General features: G+C 46.3%; 1 protein-coding gene across 5 annotated transcripts in view; it reads right to left on the bottom strand.

The window, feature by feature from the left end:
• Window positions 1-17,429, bottom strand: part of UBE2E1 (ubiquitin conjugating enzyme E2 E1) — an 87,094-nt gene that overhangs the window by 31,220 nt on the left and 38,445 nt on the right. The window lies entirely within an intron of this gene.

The following is a 17,429-nucleotide window of genomic DNA, read 5'->3' as shown; positions in this document are numbered from 1 at the left end:
TGTTCCACCCCATGAACAAGGACTATAAATTAGTACCACCATTGATATTAAGGACAAGGCTACAAGGTGGAGAAACTTAGGTTTTGGAACATATGTGGGGACTGCTATCGTGCTTTTAATTTATAAATTTATTTTTTTTTCTTTTTGTTAAATTTAATTAATTTAAATTAAGTTAATTTAATATTTATTTTTTTTAATTATTTTATTCTAATTATTACTAATGACTGACACTACCTTATTTCTTATATGTTTCCTTACTGATGTATTTTATTTTTGTTATGTTGTATTGTATAATTAATTATTTTTTCTTTTGTTATTTGTGTTATTTATATTACGTTATTAGCCCTTTCCCCTTTTCTCTTTCCCTTCTCTCCCTCCCCCCCTTTTTTCGTCATGGAATGGAAGGCCTGCCTTCCCAGCGAGGGGCCCCAAAACATCTCCGTGATTACGGGTAGAGGGCGGTATGGCGTTGGCTCCGTCCCTACTCGTGTCAGAAGAACGGCGAACAGATGCTTAAAGGCTGTTCGTTGCTCTGAGACGGAGACCAACCCCCAGTACCGAGGTAGTCAGACCAGTCAGCCCTCCACTCTACGCCTGGTGTTGTTGAATGCCAGGTCTGTATCTAACAAGGCCCAGCTAATTTACGACCTCATTCTGGAGGAAGATGCAGACCTGGCTTGCATAACCGAAACATGGATTGGCGGAGAGGGGGGTCCCCCCCTCGCTCTCATCTGTCCGCCCGGTTATGCTGTCCAACACCAGGGTAGACTGGAGGGCCGGGGGGGGAGTAGCCATCGTTTATAAATCCATCTTGGAGGTAGCTAGACGCTCCTCGGTGGTAAAGCCGGGTCTTGAGGCTCTCCACGTGTCGATTGGGGCCAGGGACGGTATTGGGATCTTGCTGGGTTACCGTGCTCCCCGCGACCCAGCCATTTCCCTACCGGAGCTGGCGGACTTTGTCTCCGCGGCACTGTTGGGCTCCCCGAAGCTATTGGTTTTGGGGGACTTTAACGTGCATGCGGGGGCAGAGGTTTCCGGGCCAGCTCTTGAGTTCCTGGAGACCATGGCCTTCTTGAACATGTCCCAACATGTCAACGGCCCCACACACGTGGGTGGTCATACACTAGACCTGGTCTTTTCCACCAATGGGAGCGAGAGTGATCCGATGGTGACTGACCTTGAGTCGGTACCCTTGTCATGGTCGGATCACCACCTAATAAAATGCACCCTTAAAATGGCTCTCCCCCTCGCAGGGAGCAGGGACCTATTGTTATGGTCCGCCCTCGAAGGCTACTGGATCCGGTTGGATTCCAGGAAGCCATGAGACGGGTTACGGCTGACCTGGCTGGCGCTCCTGTCGAGGCTCTGGTCGACGGCTGGTTTACCGCCGCGACTAGTGCTGTAGACACGATCGCTCCTGAACGCCCTCTCCGCCGCAGAGATCGCCCGGCGCCCTGGTATAACCAGGATCTCCGGACATCGAAGCGGGTCAGGAGACGGCTAGAGCGCAAGTGGAGAAAGGCCCCGACGGATTTCAATTGTATAGCTGTTAAGGTCGCTACTAACCTTTACCTAGCGAAGGTAAAGGCTGCTAGTCGAACATATCTCGCTAACCGGATAAGCGAGGCTGCTAACCAGCAGGCGGAATTATTCCGTATAGTACGCGACCTATCCGGAATTGGTCCGAGTGACGGGCCTCCCCCTAGTTTTTCACCGGACCAATTTGCAGCATTTTTTAAATCAAAAGTGGAGGCCATCCGCCGGGACCTCTCTCCTTTTTTGAATACAGTGAGTCGAGCAGAGATGTCCAGCGCTCCGTCTTGCCCGGTGACCTTTGACTCTTTTCAGCCTGTCACGCCCGATACTGTGGCCAGGGCACTTGACCGCTGTCGTGCCACCACCTCCTCCTTGGACCCTTGCCCGGCCTGGCTAATCAAGGCAGCCAGGCCTTCAACAACGGAATGGGCTACTGTAATAATTAATGGGTCTTTCCTTGAGGGCAGATTTCCTTCTGCCCTCAAGGACACACTCATTAGGCCCATTAGAAAGAAACCTAGCTTGGCGGCGGATGAAATTGGCAACTATAGGCCCGTCGCCAATGTTTCCTTCTTAAGCAAGGTAGTCGAGAGGGTGGTGGCCGATCAGCTTCAGGCGCTCCTGGATGAAACAGATGCCCTGGATCCATTCCAGTCGGGCTTCAGGCCGCGCCACGGTACAGAAACGGCATTGGTCGCCCTGTGTGATGACCTATTGAGGGAGGCCGACAGGGGCAAAATGTCTCTGCTGGTCCTCCTCGATATCTCAGCGGCCTTTGATACCATTGACCACGGTATCCTCCTGGGGAGGCTCTCTGAGTTAGGAATAGGAGGCCGGGCTCTGGCCTGGCTCCGTTCCTTCTTGGAGGACCGCCCCCAGAGAGTACAGCTTGGGGAGAGTGTCTCGGCCCCGTGGAGCCTCAATTGTGGGGCTCCACAGGGGTCGATCATCTCCCCAATGCTGTTTAATATCTATATGAGGCCGCTGGGTGGGGTCATCAGGGGGTGTGGAGCACAGTGCCATCAGTATGCGGATGACACGCAGCTCTACATCTCCTTTTCACCTACCGCAGGAGATGCCGTTCTGTCCCTCCAGCGCTGCCTGGAGACCGTACTGGAATGGATGCAGGAGAACGGGCTGAGGCTGAACCCGGACAAGACGGAGGTACTAAGGGTGGGCGCCCCCACAATAGGGGATTTGGGAAACTCCCTCACTTTTGGGGGGGGTGACCCTGCCCGCCAGGGACGGGGTCCGCAGCTTGGGGATCCATCTAGACCCGGCGCTCACTATGGAATCCCAGGTGGCGTCCGTGGTTCGCACCGCCTTTTTCCACCTTAGGCGGATAGCCCAGCTGCGATCCTACCTTGATGTTGGGGCCCTCACTACCTTGGTGCATGCGCTCGTAATCTCAAGATTAGACCACTGTAATGCGCTCTACGTGGGGCTACCTTTGGGACTGCTGCGGAAACTACAGGTGGTGCAGAATGCGGCGGCCAGATTACTCAGTGGAGTGAGAAGATACCAACATATCTCCCCCACCCTGGCTGCTTTGCATTGGCTGCCCATCCGTTTCCGCATCAACTTCAAAGTGTTGATGCTTGTGTATAAAGCCCTAAACGGTTTAGGACCTCGATACTTGGCGGAACGCCTCCTCCCACCAAGATCTACCCGTGTCACTCGTGCGAGCCAGGAGGTGAGACTGAGGAGCCTAACGCCGAGGGAGGCCCGGAAGGAAAAGACTAGAAATCGGGCCTTCTCGGCGGTAGCTCCTCGTCTCTGGAACGACTTACCCCCTGAGATTCGCGCGGCTCCCTCGCTGGGTATTTTTAAGAAACAATTAAAAACTTGGATGTTTAGGCAGGCCTTCCCAACAGATAATTCCTGACGATTCTTCCCTACCCTATAGCTCTCCTATCCTGTTTAATAATTTTTTTTATTTTTGTTAAGTAATATGGTTATATGTATTTTTATTGTTTATTCTTATGTTGTTAGCCGCCTAGAGTGGTCCTCACACGACCAGATAGGCGGGATATAAATAAAATAAATAAATAAATAAATAAATCTTGCATGGGGAGGGTAAAATAACATATGGGCTCCCCAAAATAGAATGGATTGGGGCAGACTGAAAGAGTCAGGAGTAGAGATGGGTTATTCGTATTTGTATCCCCACAGGTATCTATTCCATTCCCCCAGAAACGACTTGTCAGTTCACCATTTGGTGCATGGCATGCGGCTCTCTTAATGTCGTGTCAATTGTGGAAGAAGTCCAGCCAGCTCTTCCCCACCTCCCCGCACAGCTGTCTCTAGTCAAGAGTTCTTTTGTTAGTTTGGTTAATGAAGCTGAATTATAAACAGGCTCAAACTGAACCCAGACAAGACAGAGATTTTTTTTCCGGGGGGTGGGTGGGTGGTTCCTCTGAAAGGTGGTGGGGATTATCTCTAGACTGGATGGTGTTGCCCTCCCATTTAGGGATCAAGTTCATAAGCTAGGCATTCTTCTATATCTGGCTCTTTTTTGGGTTCCCAGATCTCAGCTATGTCTAGAATGGCCTTTAACCAGCTTAGGCTTATTGCCCAACTTTGCTCATACCTAGACAAGGGCTCCCTCAGGATATTGGTACTGGCACTGGTGATCCCCCGGATCAACTACTGCAATGCTCTCTGTGTGGGGTTGCCCTTGAGAATCATACAGAGACTACAGTGGGTCCAGAACGCGGCAGCCAGACTGGTGGTTGGTGTTACATACAGCACTGATGTTACCTGTCTGTCATGGGTTTGGAGGGAAAGTTCCATCCTATGGGGAGTGGAAGGCGGGACATCAGGAGGAGGGGCTGTACTGTATATATATGTGGAGTTTGTGTGGAGAAGTTAGGAGAAGCTGGGAGAAGAAGCTGGTGTGGGAGTCTGTGTGTCAGACAGGGTACTACTGTGTGTCAGTCAGTACCAACCTGATAGGTTCAGGTGTCTGTATGGTTAGCCAGAACTGATAGGTTCAGGGTCTGTGCTTTATTTAAGAGTGTTCTGAGTGAACCAAACTGGTGTATGTATGATTGAGACTAAGCCACGTTACTGTATCTTATTCACCTGATCATTTTATTTTCCCTGTGTGTTGTTTAAATAAACCTTATTCCTTTATTTGTTAAAAATCCATCCCTGGTCTGTGTGACTTCTTATAGGGAATGGTTGGTGGCAGCTTAGTGAAACTGTGGCATATCCCAGTAGGTCTGGGTTTGTCACATTGATTGGTGGCAGCGGTGGGATACGACTGGTCCAGTTGTCCAGTGGTCCAGCAAAGCCTTGGCAAGTGTGCCCAGAGCAAGGGGGGTCTAGTCAGGGACAATCTGAGGGCGCGTAGGTAATCTTCTAGGCGTACCTCACGGGGAGGTGCGCTAGTGGAAGAACGTGCCAACTGGGGACTAGATTAGGGAGCTCTGAGGCAACCTGTTTTGGCGGGAAAAAGGCTGAGGCAAAACTGTGTGAAGTAGAAGTGATCTAGCCTGCCTGCTGAGAGGCCTAGCAGAGGGGGGTAGACTCTGGCTGGCAACAGTTGCAAGTTAGTGCTGAAGAACAGCAGCAATCTATAGAAGGCTGGTTCTGAGGCAAAAGAGAAAAAAAAGTGGTCGCTTTGTTTTGAGGCTTGACTTTTGAAAGCAGCCTGTTCTGGGGGGGGATTATGCCCTTGACTCGAAGCCAAATGGCAGAAATGGGTGAAGTGAGGGAACCCCAGGTGGACCAAGGTTCTGAGGATGAATTTGGCTCAGTGCAGGATGACAGCACGGGAGAACAGAACCCAGAACTCAGAAAATTGCTCATAGCCCAACAGCATGAACTGAGGGTGAGGGAAATGGAGGAAAGGGAAAGAGAGAAACAAAGGCAATTTGAAAAAGAAGAAAGATTAGAGAGACAGAGAATGGAAATGGAATTGCAGAGAGAGAAAATGGCGTTTGAGTTAAGAAAATTGGAACTGATGAATCAGAACAATAATAACAATAGGGATTCTGAGGGAGGCCAATTGTCTAAAGCTGACCTGAAGAAATTCCCTGTGTACCACAAGGGAGATTGTCCTAAGGTGTTCTTTTCCCTAGTGGAAAGAGCGTTTGTGGACTTCTCAGTAAGGGAAACTGAGAAGATGACCATCATGCGATCTTTAATCAGTGGCAGCCTGGCAGAAGTCTATGCAGAGATGCCAGAGGAACTGATGAAAGATTTTGCAGAGTTTAAAAAACTGGTGTTTGCCAGACATGGGATAAATGCGGAACAGCTGAGGCAAAGATTCAGGTCAATCACCAAGAAACCAGAGCAGACTTTTACCCAAGTGGGGGCCCAATTGGTGAGGCTGCTAGAGAAATGGCTATCTCAGGAGGGAACAGAGACCTTTCAGCAGCTCAAAGACTTGATAGCGCTGGAACAGTTCTATTCAGTCCTGCATGGGGAACTGAAGTTCCAGGTGAGGGAAAGGAAACCGAAATCTGTGGCAGAAGCAGCCGAAATCGCAGATTTTATTTACCAGATAAGAAAGCCCTTAGGTGAGGAGGAGAAATCTGTAGGAAAACCTAAAGACACCTACAGCAAGTACTCTCAGGGACCAGGGAAAAACCAGCAAGTGGGAGGGGCCCATGGTGAAGGGAAGCCCTCAGACATGAAACCAAGACCTCAGATTTTGGAGGGAAAACCAAAACAAGATGAGAAAGACTCAAAATATAGCAGAAAATGTTATTTCTGTCAAGGAAAGGGCCATCTAATCTCAGAGTGTGAGAAATTAAAGCAGCTAAAAGGAATTGTGCCTCATGATTCGAGTGGAACCAAGCCAAAAGCTGTGTTCTGTGTCCAGAAAGAGCAAAGCTCCTTGTCACTGAGGGAGCCTGTTGCCATGGCTACTCAATCTGGAACAGTGACATCTGCTGATCAGGCTGAGGAAAATGGTCCTCTTGTGGAGGTCAAGCGCTGCTTACTTGTGAGAACAGATTCTCAGTTGTTTGAAACAGCAGGGGTGGATGTAGGAATACTTGACCATCAGTATCGGGGGTTAAGGGATACTTGTTCCCAGGTGACCCTGTGCCATCCAGATATTATTCCTAGGGAGTATGTAATCCCAAATGAGAGCATAAAGGTGGCAGGGATTGAGGGACAGGTGATCTCGCTGCCAGTAGCTGAGGTACCTATGAACTTTCAAGGCTGGAGGGGAGTTTGGCGGCTAGCAATTTCATCGACTCTGCCAGCAGCCGTGCTCGTGGGAAATGACCTGGCTGAACATGTGAATCGGGTGCTAGTGATTACACGTTCACAAGCCACCACGGGGACAGTTCAGGGGGGTAATGATGAGCCCGAGACGGAGGCAGGTGGGGGGAGTTCAGAGGCTGTGGTGGAAACCTTAACCACAGACAGCCGATTTGGCCAAGAGCAAAAGGCAGACGCCACTCTCCAAAAATGTTTTGAACAGGTGACAGACGCCCAGCTAACACCTGAAACCCCAGTGAGATTTCGAGAGAAAAAGGGAATTTTATATAGAGAGACCCTGAGGAATATCTCAAAAGGGGGAGATGGGATCAGAAGTCAGCTGGTGGTACCTGAAAAGTATCGCCCCATGATCTTACAAAGGGGGCACTCTGACATGTTTGCTGCGCACTTAGGGGTGAACAAAACACAACAGAGAATTACACAGAATTTTTACTGGCCTGAAATAGGGAAGCAGATCAAGGAGTTCTGTAAACAATGTGATGTGTGTCAGAGGCAGGGGAATAACCGTGACAGGACCAAAGCAAAGTTGTGCCCTTTGCCTGTGATTGACACTCCGTTCAAATGTATAGGGGTGGATATTGTGGGACCTTTGCCCAAGGCCACAAAGAGGGGGAACAGGTTCATTCTCACCATTGTGGACCATGCCACGAGGTACCCTGAAGCCATTCCCTTGTCTAACATTGAAACTAACACAGTGGCAGATGCCTTGGTGGGGTATATGTCCAGGATGGGATTCGCCTCAGAAATAATCACAGATTTGGACACATCGTTTACATCGAAGCTCATGGAACGGTTATGGCAAATCTGTGGAATCAAACACAAGGAAACCACTGCCTATCACCCTGAAAGTAATGGGTTAACGGAGAAGTTCAATGGGACTCTAATGCGCATGATTAGGGCTTACTTGGCAGAGAATCCAAACAATTGGGACCAGAAGCTGCAATCCCTTTTGTTTGCTTATCGATCAGTGCCACAAGCCAGTACCGGGTTCAGTCCGTTTGAACTCTTGTTTGGGAGAAGGGTGAAAGGGCCCCTTGATTTAATCAAACAAAATTGGGAGCAGATCACCCAGGATGACCCACAAGATGTTGTGACATATATAGACTCGTTAAGGAATGACCTAAAGAGAAACCTAGAGCTAGCAGCAGAGACCCTGCAAGCTCAAAAGGTCAGAAAGAAAGCTTGGGATGACCAGGAAGGCAGGGAGAGGCACTTTAACCCAGGGGAGGAAGTGCTTTGGCCTAGGCTCTGCAAAGAGAACAAACTGCAGCTGGGTAGCCCAGAAATAAAATACTTGGGTCACATAGTAGGTGGAGGAGTGATAAAACCCCTAGAGGCCAAGATAGAAGCAGTTCGTGATTGGCCCAGACCCAACACCAAGAAAAAGGTCAAATCATTTCTTGGGTTGGTGGGCTACTACAGAAAGTTCATCCCGAGGTTTAGCGAGATTGCGGCTCCGCTGACCGATCTGACGAGGAAGAAGACTGATGACCGCATCCCGTGGACCAGCGACTGTGAGGAGGCGTTCCAGAGGTTGAAGGAGGCCCTCATCAACTATCCAGTGCTGCGTGCTCCAGACTTCGACCGGGAGTTTATCATCTACACCGATGCGTCTAACAGCGGGGTAGGAGCAGTTCTTTGCCAGGAGGATGAAAATGGTGACCAGCATCCAGTGTCCTACCTGAGTAGGAAACTCCAGAAAGGTGAGAGACATTTGGCAACCGTGGAAAAGGAGTGCCTGGCCATAGTCTACGCGATCCAGAAGGCCAAGCCTTACATCTGGGGAAGACATTTTGTTCTGTGCACTGACCATTCACCACTGCAATGGTTAAAGACAATGAAAACCCACAATAGTAAACTTATGAGGTGGGCTTTAAACCTGCAGGACTATGACTTTGAAGTGAAGGTGGTCAGAGGGTCAGTGAACTGTGTTGCTGATGCCTTGTCAAGAAGACCTGAAGAATGAAGACGGCGAAAGAAACATGGACTATGTATATATTTTGGTGACCAAAGGTTAAATGTGCTTGTTATTAAACATGTTGGTTTGTATGAATAAAGGTAACTGGATGTATTGTAAATGTTATTGTTTAAATGCCTAATTGATATGGTCAACTTAGAGTGTAAGTATAAGTAAGTATGATATTGTATATTAATGTATAACTGTTTTTGTGTGTTTTAACCAGGTTGTTTTTTTGGTGAAAAGCACCTTAGCTTTCCCCCTACAAAACAACTTATAAAGAGGGGAGGTGTTACATACAGCACTGATGTTACCTGTCTGTCATGGGTTTGGAGGGAAAGTTCCATCCTATGGGGAGTGGAAGGCGGGACATCAGGAGGAGGGGCTGTACTGTATATATATGTGGAGTTTGTGTGGAGAAGTTAGGAGAAGCTGGGAGAAGAAGCTGGGAGAAGAAGCTGGTGTGGGAGTCTGTGTGTCAGACAGGGTACTACTGTGCGTCAGTCAGTACCAACCTGATAGGTTCAGGTGTCTGTATGGTTAGCCAGAACTGATAGGTTCAGGGTCTGTGCTTTATTTAAGAGTGTTCTGAGTGAACCAAACTGGTGTATGTATGATTGAGACTAAGCCACGTTACTGTATCTTATTCACCTGATCATTTTATTTTCCCTGTGTGTTGTTTAAATAAACCTTATTCCTTTATTTGTTAAAAATCCATCCCTGGTCTGTGTGACTTCTTATAGGGAATGGTTGGTGGCAGCTTAGTGAAACTGTGGCATATCCCAGTAGGTCTGGGTTTGTCACAGTTGGTGCAAGCAAATTCGATTGCATCGCTCCAGTTCTAGCCAGTCACCACTGGTTTTTGCCAATATATTAAATAATTAAACATCTGAAGTACTTTGAAGTAGTTCATATGTTCCAACAAAACCAAAAGAGCAAACTGAAGGACTGAAGCCTTCAAAGATACGATCACCCATGTACTTTAGTTTGTACATTTTCTACCAGTTTAAAAGATTACTTGCTAGTGACGCCTGGTAAAATCAAGCTAGTACACTTACAGCAGACACTTTGAACTGCACAGGTGTAATTTTTTGCAGATGCCCGGGGAAGTACTCAGTATATGGAGCCAGGGATTTAATTCAAACACATTCCTAGACATTTTAATGCTGGCAAACAAAACATGTGACAAGCTCCAGCTAAACAACACAGAAGCTTTCCTAATACCAACAACATATTCTGGGCAAAAATCAGAATTTTTTAGTCAGATGGGGGTAAAATATGCCACATGTAAATAAAAAGAAAATTCTTATTCCCAAGAAAATATGCTGGCAAGGAGTCCCAAAAGCACAGTAGCAGTAAGTTTTTTTTTTTCTGGAAGAAAATGGAATTCAGGTGACAAGGGAAGAAATTACAAAGGACAACATTTAGAGAGAAGCTCCCCAGCTGCTACTAGTACTAGCCTTGTACAACATAGAAACCATGCAACTTCATTGTGACCACTCAAAGATTAGCTGTCCTTTTGTACTTTAAGAAATTAGGTTATTTAGTAAGCCTAGACCAGAAACATACTTCAGGACCTATGAAATACTAATATCTGTAAATGACAGAAAGCAAAATCAATTTTTTTTTTTGTGGTAACTAACTTTGCTGATAGGATTGTAAACTTCAGAACTGCACAGAATTCTTTCGCAATGCACAAATGTTACTGTTTTAACTAAAGAGTTGATCCCAATAAAAGCCAGGATACAACATGGCTAAGAAATTCTTTATATTTCTGCAAATGGCCACCAAATCTGAGGGGAAATCCAGATGCAACTCGGTACATGAAGAAGCAGGAAAAGAGGTAATCCTTTACCTTTGTGTTGTTTTACCACTGCAATGTATCAACCTAAACTTTCAATTTTTCTGGAGAGGGGTGGAATACGTACATGCCATGGATCCCACAAACAACTACACTGAAAAAGGCCACACAATTCTTAAATACACTTTTATTTTCTATTTATGTTTCTATCCTTCCCAATATGCCAGTTGGGAACAGCAGCAACATCAAAACAAATTCTTTTTATCTATAACCTCACATACATGAATCTTATTTTAATTAAAGTTTATTAGAATTGTACCTCCAGCCCATTAAAGTAGTAAACTAGAAGAAACATAGAGAATATGTGATTAGATCTCTTGACATTTCTTGACTAGAAGCACCTACAGGGAGGGTGCAATTTGGACTGTGTCTGTGACACTGAGTGTAGCGTTTACCCTCGAACGCCACACTGAGATATCTTTTAATATTTCTTTTAACCTTTCCCTGAACCATTTCCCTCAACATCCCCTCTGCATTCCACGGTTGCTATAAAGATGAAAAAGGCAGAAATGATTTAGGTATCTGTCTTTTCCTGGTACGAGTATGTGGGAACAGCAACTTTTTGGCTGAATTTGCCCCTTAGTCCTGATTAACTAAATTCAAGAGAAAGAGACAGAGAGAGAGAGATCAACCAAGGTACCATAACACCTCAATTATAGCACTCAGGATACGATCGTAGAATGCAGTTTCTAATGCTTACCAAAATACACTAGTGCTAAATAGGGCTAATATAACTTCGTTACTTTAATGGATAGGTGAAAATACAAATTAAAGTTTGAGCTGGTTACAAGTCTGTGGAATTAGAGGAGGAGGAGGAGGCGGAAGAGAGAAAGAATGAGAAGAAAAATGTGAAAGAGTTGTCTGGGGGGGAAGGGGGCAACAAAGAGAGAAAAAAACTGTTGCAGTTGCTACACACGCCTGGTGCCTTTGTCAACTTTACCACATGGGGAGGTAGGTGCCAGGAAATAAGGAGGGACTGCGTGAGAGCTCCCCAATAACCAAACTCTCTGCTTGCACACAGTTGTGTATGGATGTGTGTTTTTCTGTCTGGGAGAATGTGTGAAAGGGAGAGGGGAGGAGAGGAGAGAAAAGAAGGAGGGAAGAAAGAGGAGGACAATTTGTCCCAATCGAAGAGTGACTAACTGACTGACTCTTCAGAGGGATTCTTGGATATTTGGCACATCATCCACAATAGTTTAGCATAACTAACGCACAATAATTTAGCAGATTATCCACACTTTCTATATGAAAATGACAAATTAGCTGAATAATCAGGGGAAAATTTCAGAATACAGTTATGATGTTGTAGACAGTTTGGGTGATTATGTTTTGTTCATTAGACCTAAAACTAGTATCTAGAATAGCATTATCCCAACAAGTATCCTAGTGAGGCTCATTTTACCATGTCCAACTTCAATCAAATGCTATCACCCTAAAGAAATGCTCTGAAATTACCATTAACTCAGAGGTTGGACTTTTTGGAGAGGAGAAACTCCAATTCAAAGACTCCTCCAATGAGCTCTACACAAAACTTAAGCAATCAACCATCACGTCAAAACTCTATTTTTATAAACTACAGATGCATATATTAGAGCAGCGGTCCCAACCTTTTTGGGACTGCGGACTGGCTGAGCCTCAAAGGAAGGCAGGGCACCACCCCGCTCTCAGGTGCATGCGCAAAGCAGTGGGGGAGCGCGCATGCCCACCAGCGCCGGGATGAGTGCTCCCCCACCCCTTCGTGCATGCGCAGGAGCGCCTGTCCGCCTGCCTGCACACCCAGCCACCCCTTTGTGCAGGCACTCGGGCACATGCGTGAAGGGGTGGGAGAGTGCTCACGCTGGTGCTGGTACGCGTGCTCATGCGCAAAGCAGCTGTGGGGAAGGGAGTGCATGCGGGGGGTGTGTGTGGGAAGTCTGTCTCCATGGTCCGGTCCGGATCAGGCCGCGGACTGGCACCGGGCCGCAAACCAGGGGTTGATGACCTCTGTAGTACGAGTACAATGCATCATTCTACCACCACCAGCCTTTAAAAACATCACAATTATTTTTCATTTACTTAATAGAAATAAGCATATTACAGCAGCTTAGGTTTCTAGCAGCAGCAGCCCAGTCTCTTTCGAGTAAGCCTGCTACTTTGCCAAGCTTCTATTAGTCATGAGAATGAGAAGTGCTGTGACAAACTTGCCTAGCAAGTTGTGCAACTGCACATTAATCAGCCAAGTGTTGACACCAATAAAGATTAAACTCATCCCAAATAAAAGTAGACGAGCCATTGCCTTTTCTGCAGAACGTGAAGTGTAATTTACATATTTGACATAAAATCCTAAGAAATTTATATGCTTGGATTCTGACACATGCACACCCCATCACAAATCAGGATTAAAACACAGTGATGATTTTAGAGGTCTATGCAGGTATTCCTAGTGGAAGTCTGGATGGCTGGTATCGAAAATATTTAGATTTATTTTATTTTAACATATAAGCACAGAAAATATTTAAAATAATAAACATGAGAAGAGCAAAAACCCACCCTAAAAACCCTAAGTAACATTACTAAATCTCAAGATGACAAAGCTAAAAAAACAACTGAATCAAGCAATAGACAATTGACTATTTAGTTAGAGGGAATTTAACTGAGTTTAAACCTCCGTTACATATTATATTCTAAGGACAGTTCCTGAAACACAGAAACCATTGGCTTGCATCCAGACTAAGTTGTTGTTGGTCCCTAATGAGGTCTATGACAGTCATAAGCATTTAGGTAAGTATTTGGCTTACTTAAAACCCACTGATTTCCACAAATCTATAACCTAAAAATAATTTATTGTTAATTAATTTCTTCTGTACCAGGTAAACATCCTGGAGTAGCATTACTAAAATGAAAACGAACGAGTCATTATTTCATAGGCATGTTAATATGTTGTGAGAAAAAAAATGAAGAGCTTTGTGACATAAACACTAACAGGTTTTATTTGGTGCAACCTCCATGGACTTGCATTCACCTATGGAAGCTAATTTCCATGCCTCTAAAGAAGTGGTTTACAGGCCATGAAATCTTAAGGCCTATGAAACCTGTTAGTCTTTAAGGTAGCAACAGACAGTGTAGTGTAGCAGACAGTGTTGGACTGGGCTATAGAAACTCACTGGGAACCCTACTAAAGTTGATATAAGTTCCAATCAACCAGACAACATATAACATGTACAGTCTTTAAGGTGTCTCAGGACTCTTTCACAGACTCTTCAGACAATGTCACAGTAAGTCATATTGGTTGAAATCCATTAGTAAGTTGCAACTAGAGCAGCCCCATTGAATTAATGGAACGTAACCCACCAATTAATGGAGTTAACCCACCAAATCCTCATTAATTTATCTGCTACATACTATGTACTTGATTTCAGCCCTTGAGAAGTACCACAGAATTATGTGTATGAATGGAACTCATGCAAATTTACTTAAGTTGTGAAACTATGCACAGCTGATAACTTCATTCTGAATACTTTATTCTAAATATTAAGGGAATAGTACAGTGGCTATGACAAACTGAATTCACCAGGATTCTGGGTAAATTATGCATAGGGCTGCAGAATAATGCACAATTTTTTGGGGGCTGAGGATGGAAGAGGCAGGGAGAGAATGATAAGGAACCTTTGTGTAGATGGAGAAATATAATTCTGAGGGGATCACTTAGATCAGGCTTCACTCCTCTTCCTATCCCTGCTCAGGCATAGGAAGAGAAGGGGGACCCAAGCAACCCCCCACCTATCGCTTGGGTTCCCCTTCCCTCCTCTTCCTATGCCTGGGCGGAGATTGGAAGAGGAGTAAAGCCTCACAGAAACTATCCCCCATCCCACTGTCTTTGCAAAGAAAGCAGGAGTGGAGGATTGCTTGGGTCCCTCTTCCCTCCTCTTCCTAGGCCCAGGTGGAGATAGGAAGAGGAGTGAAGCCTGAAAGAAGCAATCCCCCCACCCCCATGTTTTTTTCAAAGACAGTGGGGTTGGGGGATTGCTTGGGTCTCCCTTCCCTCCTCTTCCTATGCCCGGGCCAGATAAAAAGGCAAGATGGGCCAGATGTGGCTCATGGGCCATAGTTTGGAGGCCCCTGGTCTAGAGGAACAGGTGTTTAACCCCCTCCTTCCCTCTAAATCACATACACACCCTATATCAGAACACATGTTTGGTTCCCTGTTTATATCTGAAGTTAACACAATAAAAGTATGACCCCGTTACTATAAAGAATGAAAGAGGACTAAAAAGGCAATATACAGATTGCTTAGTGTTTCCTTTCCAGTTATGTAATGTATTCAGAGTACTAGTCTTCATAAATTCACAATAAGATAACATTTACACAATGTGTACCATGTCTCAGCCTCAAAATATAGTTGATTGCTATTCATATTAAATTTCTCCTAGCTTTACTCTTAAAACTCTCAAAAAATGAAACTGAGACATCAAAGATATTCTCCCTTGGAGTTAGGTGTGTATATTTCACCACTGATTTGAAATATTTTGACATAAATGTCGACTGCAATAGTCAAACATTCTAAAGCACATTTACTGCTTCATCCCTTATATTTTTGTGCTCTGGGTAATTAATTTCATAATTTTAAGTGCCATCTAATAAAATGGCAAGAGGCAGCAGTTATCTACACCATAAATTGCCTGCTTTCCTCATCATTTCTTTCAGAACAGTCATTTCTTCCAAAAGAATGTACTCAGGTTTGATAGTCATACCCCTTGCTTCTTCTCCACCTCCCTCGACATTAATTCTTAACAGGTTTTAGGATTCTTCTCATTACTTTATAAGCCACCTCTATGGGAACCAGTGTGTACAGACATTGTTTGGAATGACCTATTCTGATCTAAATGGAACAGTAAAATAGGGAAGGGTAAAAAAAACCCATATATTTCTTAAAATTAATGAATAAATGCAAAGTGCAGGGGGGAAAATATGGAGAAACATTTCATGGACTATAAAAAAGCTAGCTCAACTGATACAACCAGTAACATTGGGTCAACTCATCCCAATACCAGTATGAAGATATTGTGCCTTATAAGAGCATCCTGCTTAGAGCAGGGCAAAACCAAATTGCCAGCTAGGTATATAAACTTCTAAGACTCGAGTACAAATGGGCAGGGATAGCCTCGCTCATGCCCATTCAAATCTTTCTAGAAGAAGCCAAGCCTGACATTTCAAACAGTAATCCTAAATACAAAGCAAGAAATACCGTATTTTTCGCTCCATAAGACGCACCTCTCCATAAGACGCACCAAATTTTTAGGAGAAGAAAACAGGAAAAAAATACAGTGGGGTCTTGACTTGAGAACTTAATCCGTATTGGAAGGCGGTTCTCAAGTCAAAAAGTCTGTAAGTCAAGTCTCCATTGACCTACAGTGCACTGAAAACCGATTAATCCCGTAACAGGCCGTTTTTGTTCCATTTTGGTTTTTTTCTGGTCTGTAAGTCAAATCTCAGTGTGCAAGTCAAACCTAAATTTTGCGGCCAGAGAAGTCTGTAACTCAAAAAGTCTGTAAGTCAAGCCGTCTGTAAGTCAAGGGTCCACTGTAATTTGTTTTCTTCTCCTAAAAATTGGTGAGCCTTATGGAGAGATCCATTTTATGGAACACACCCTAGGACCCTTTGGAGGCTCACCCTGACCCCCCTGGGGGTCAGAGGGGGTGAAATCGCCAGCTTCTGGGACTCTTCTAAAGCTTCCCAAGCCTCAAAAGAGTCCCAGAAGGTGGCAATTTTGCCCCCTCTGGCCCGGCGGAGAGGGGAGAAGGGTGAGCCTCCAAAGGGTCCTAGGGTGTGTTCCAGGACCCTTTAGAGACTCACCCTGCCCCCCCCAGGGATCAGAGGGGGCAAAATTGCGAGATTCTGGGACTCTTCTGAAGCTTCCCAAGCCTCAAAAGAGCCCCAGAAGGTGACAATTTTGCCCCCTCTGACCCCCAGGGGGGCAGGGTGAGTCTCTAAAGGGTCCTGGAACACACCATAGGACCCTTTAGAGACTCACCCTGCCCCCCTGGCATTAGAGGGGGTGAAATCGCCACCTTCTGGGACTTGAGGCTTGGGAAGCTTCAGAAGAGTCCCAGAAGTTGGCAATTCCCCTCTCTGGCCCAGCGGGGGGGGGGGGGGGCAGGGTGAGTTTCCAAAGGGTCCTAGGGTGTGTTCCAGGACCCTTTAGAGACTCACCCTGCCCCTCCCGGGGGTCAGAGGGGGCAAAATCGCCACCTTCTGGGACTCTTCAGAGGCTTCCCAAGCCTCAAGAGACTCCCAGAAACTGGCGATTTCACCCCCTCTGATGCCGGGGGGGCAGGGTGAGTCTCTAAAGGGTCCTAGGGTGTGTTCCAGGACCCTTTAGAGACTCAGCCTGCCCCCCCGGGGGTCAGAGGGGGCGAAATTGTCTCTTTCTGGGACTCTTTGCAAAGGTCCTGGAAGGCTCCCTCGGACCCTTGTGACGCTCCCCCCACCCCCCCATGGGGCCAGGGGGGGTAAAATCGCCAGCTTCTGGGAGTGTTTGCAGGCTTCCCAAGCTTCCAAACACTCCCAGAAGCTGGTGATTTTGCCAGTGCCGGCCCCGTGTGGGGGTGGGAGGAGCATGGCGAGGGTCCTGGGAGGCTCCCTCGGACCTTTGCCACACTCCCCCCACCCCCCACGGGGCCAGGGGGGTAAAATCACCAGCTTCTGGGAGTGTTTGGAGGCTTCCCAAGCTTCCAAACACTCCCAGAACCTGTCGATTTTGCCGGCACTGACCCCGTGTGGGGGTGGGAGGAGCGTAGCAAGGGTCCTGGGAGGATCCCTCGGACCCTTGCCACACTCCCCCCAACCCCCACGGGGCCA

This window comes from Pogona vitticeps, chromosome 6 (genome assembly GCF_051106095.1).
Source record: "Pogona vitticeps strain Pit_001003342236 chromosome 6, PviZW2.1, whole genome shotgun sequence".
In the NCBI taxonomy this organism is placed as follows: Eukaryota; Metazoa; Chordata; class Lepidosauria; order Squamata; family Agamidae; genus Pogona; species Pogona vitticeps.
This window is presented reverse-complemented; position numbering and strand designations above follow the sequence as displayed.